Genomic DNA, 4239 nt, shown 5'->3' on the forward strand with positions numbered 1-4239 from the left:
ATTAGTGTGAGTGTGCTCCAATCAAAATCTCCTTGCCCTTGCTCACACTCCCACGCTAGTTTCTTCTCCTCACTTTCCCTCTGCTTTCAGTCCCAATTCACCAAAACCTTCTGTCCAAGTCTCCCACGTACCACAACACCTCTCCTTTCACTAATTCACTCTCTCTTTTTGGCTTATGAGTAATCTATTCACTCATTCACTTTCCAAAACGAAAATTACTTTAAATGGGGTTTAATAGCTATTGAGTGGATCATCCATCTGATTTTTCAACCCCTTAGACAAATAGGTTAAGCTGCCCCTTTCAAATTCCATGCAAAAATAAAAGTGCCCTAAAAAGGAAATTTAATTTGATTCTTAACAAGACTTGAACCCACAACCCATCAATTAGCAGCTCAAGTGCACAGCCAATTCACAATTGTTAATCCCTACAGATTTAGAAATTTTACCATCACGTCACGCATTCAATATGTAACAAAAATGCATAATTAAAATAACACATAATTGACATACATAGGACTCGAACCCAAGTCCTTTCACACAACCAAAGTACTCTCAACCATTTGAGCTAGTACTTTTCCACGTCATAGCTCCTCACATTTATTACTTTAAATGTTCTCATTACCTATCCCTATTTAAATAATTAATTAAATAACTATTTAATTTTTCCCGGGTCTTACACAATCCCTTTCGAAGTGGCCTTCCTTGCCACAACTTTTGCATCTCTTGAAGCCTACAAGTTGAGGGCATACACTCCTCATGTGCAGTCCCCCACACTGGTAGCACTAGATCTTACTCTGTTGGGAAGAAGACCCTCTAGACCCCTAAGACTAGGGGTGAGGCCTAGCATAAGCTTTCCTTCTCTCTTCATGCCTATGCCTAGACCCAGATGGCCCCTCCACTCTCTACTGTTGTGGGTGTTGAGTTTCCACCTCCCCCTTCATCTTCTTCATGACCCTAGCCTTCTCCACCAAGGCTGCAAAATCCTTAATGAATAGCGGGGCCACCATCAAACGAATATCTTTGCGGAGGCCGTTCTCGAATTTCCTGCATCGCCACTCTTCATCTAGCGGTATAGTTTAGAAACGGCTAAGGTGCTTGAACTTCTCTGCGTACTCAGCAACATACTTGTTCCCTTGCGTCAGCTGGAGGAACTCCACCTCCTTAGTGTATTTGACGCTGTCCACAACACTAATTCTATGTTTTACAGTTTGGACAGATATTCTAGTCAGCAACACTAATTCTAGCTTAGGTTTGGATATTGAATTTTGTATTCTGATGCTTAATTCTAGTTTTAATTTTTGTTTTTGCATTTGTTTCTACGATAGAATCATGCTTGTGAACTCAATTTTAGGTTTAGACTTTCATTTTTAGTCTTCCTAGTTAGGTTAGTTAATTGTGTTATTCTAGGGTTAATGCTTGGTTAGAAATAGGAATTTTATTTCTGTCAATTCTCTTGTTAAATTCTTCATTCCAGTAGTCAATTAGGATTATTTTTTAAACTTGTTTGCATTTGTATTTTCTCAATTTACTCAGTTGTGCATATTATAATAGATATTATATTTGGCTGAAAATAATGTCACCTTAAGTAGTCCAAATCTGCCAAATTGGGTTTAAATAGTGATTCTGTGATTTTCGTGTTTTTAACCAGTTCTAAATACATATTATAATAGTTAGAGTGTGTAAAACATGTCTCATTCATTAGAATTGTAAAAATTGCATTTTGAGTTATTTGAGTCAGTTTGTAGAACTGTTTTGGGTTTTAGTGCAGTTTTGATAATTTTGCACAGTTTAGCAGTTCTACACATTTCTAATGCATGTTTATTGGTATTCAAATAGTTTCTATGCATCTGCGTTGTATATGATCCATTCTTGCACATCAAACCAAAATTACACCTTGTGTGAAAGCTGTCAAACCTGACTTTCCTGTCAACTCTGGTTTTAACCCTGAATTGAGCTTTTTTTAGTGTTTATGCTTTTTTCTCATGTATAATTTTAGTGATTCTAATAGGATTCATGTATATACATTGCATATAGATTAGTTCTGCATACCAGACCACATAACCATGGTGCTGTCATTCTAATATAAATTGATTTGCTGCCAAATCTACCAAATGTGGTTTTACATTGTGATTTTGTGATTTTCAAGTGGTTTATCATTTCTGCATGCATACCATACTTAGTTTTAGGTATCTTGACTGGTTCCAGCATTCACATATGCATAAATCACATTTTGAGTTCATTGTGCCATTTTGTCAAACGCATTGTGCATATTCAATTTTCACATAGGCATTTCATCAAACAGATTTCGTTTTCATATTTCTTCATTGTTTTAGGTAGTTTTAAAGTTCTGAACATGTTCAAATACATATTTTCACACATTACATGCATTCATATATGATTTTCATTCATTAGAATCCATTTTAGATATTGAAACCATTGTATTCATATTCATAAACCGTGCATGCTGTCCAGTTTTGGTCATTACTTATGGTTCAGGCATCATTTCATTGGCATTTTAGAACCATTTTAACATAGTTTAGAGTATTATGTATTCCTGCATTCCTACATACACAAATCAAATTTCACATGCTTAAATCATTCTTATTGGTCACAGAAGCAAGAACATTGCAGGAACAAGTCAAGTTATTAATTACCTTCTGATAACTCCATTCTTTCTGAAAATCCATCTGGCTCAACAGAAAAGTTTCAGGATGCTCCTTACAAGAGAGCTACTGACGAACTTCCTAACATACCAATTAGGACTCAGGAACAACTGAATCTTCCCTGCACAAGCAATCAGCCAGGGGGTGTTGGAGTGAGCATGGGTGGCAGTGCAAGCAATAATGTATCACTCACACTAGGACTTTATCAAAATCATGGCATTGGTTTGGCTGAACCTTTTACCCTGAATGCAGCACAGAGATTTGGTGTTGCTCTTGAAACCAACAATGAAGGCTATGTTATGAGTGGATATGAGTCACAGAATAGGCATTTTGGAAGAGATGTCATTGGGGGGCAACTGGTGCATGACTTTGCTGGCTGAAGGTCCTCAATGTCTAATAACTTGCATGGACTTTTCATTTGATTTGGGTGATATACTAAACATGTTTCTGTTGTGCTTTCATGAATTATCCAAAGTTGGTAGAGGGATTGGAATGTTGCACTTTATGGTGATACTGGCATTGATGAATGAACCTTCCAGTTAGGGGGAGCAGATTAACAGATTAACAGGTCTTTCTATTGAACTCACTTGTATGAAGATTGTAAAATTATTGTGTAAATTCATTTGAGGTTATTACTGGGAGTAAATCCAAATGCTCTTTGCTTTTTAAGCTGTTTGTAAGCTTTTCCATTTTATATTTTCATCCAAACCAGGTAATTGAATTTCAATTTGTAATACTTATCATGTTAGTTATATTGGGGTCTTTACACTTTAAATGTATTCCTATATATGTGGAACTTGCGATCCTAATATCCACTAATTGAAGTTGTTTATTCGGCAACCCTTTTAAAATATTTCCTGCAATTAACTATTTCCTATCAATAGTTCATTAGCCTCTTCATATACTTAACTTTTGTGGACTGTGTTGCATTAATATCTCAAAAATGGGATATGAGTTTATTGTGTTGGTTCTATTATATAGACTCTGTTAAGAATTGGTTATGTTTATTTAGGACTGATTAGTGTGTTTGAAATAAATTCAAGATGAAAGAAATCAATTAATTTTCACGGTCAATGAAGTAAACAAGTTATAATTTTAGTTTTTCATGACATCATTATGATTCACAGAAAGAATTAGTTCTATTTTTATCAATAGCCCATTATTGGTCCAGCGAACTCTAAATTGGACTGATCAACTTACAAGCCTAATTTTCTCCAGGGACTTTCTTCCTGCACTTCCAAGATTTTTTCTACACCTCCAAATTTTACGTTCATAATCATTATGTTCCTTGTGAGTTAATTAGGTAAGTAGTAATTACTGCTTACCAAACGTAATGGTTTATATTTACTAAACTGACACTCCCAAGTCACTTTCACAACAACATTTCCGCTCCAATAGCATTCTTCTTTCACCGCTTTCTTCTTTTTCTTTTCTAAACAACGTTCTTCTTCGTGAGTTGTTCTTCTTTTCCTTTTAATTATCTTTTGGTTCATCTTCATTTTTTAGCCACATGTATGTAGTCACTTCCTTCTTTCTCCATATTATATCGTTTGTTTATTTAAATTTTTGGGCAAGC

At 35.3% G+C, this 4239-nt stretch overlaps 1 long non-coding RNA gene across 1 annotated transcript; it reads left to right on the forward strand.

The window, feature by feature from the left end:
- The first annotated feature begins 2171 nt into the window (after positions 1-2171).
- Positions 2172-3332, forward strand: LOC114167361. Its single transcript, XR_003600184.1, has 2 exons — positions 2172-3045; positions 3139-3332. It is a non-coding gene; the product is annotated as an uncharacterized LOC114167361 (long non-coding RNA).
- Positions 3333-4239: the final 907 nt, after the last annotated feature.

The sequence above is a fragment of the Vigna unguiculata genome, chromosome 10, assembly GCF_004118075.2.
Source record: "Vigna unguiculata cultivar IT97K-499-35 chromosome 10, ASM411807v1, whole genome shotgun sequence".
In the NCBI taxonomy this organism is placed as follows: Eukaryota; Viridiplantae; Streptophyta; class Magnoliopsida; order Fabales; family Fabaceae; genus Vigna; species Vigna unguiculata.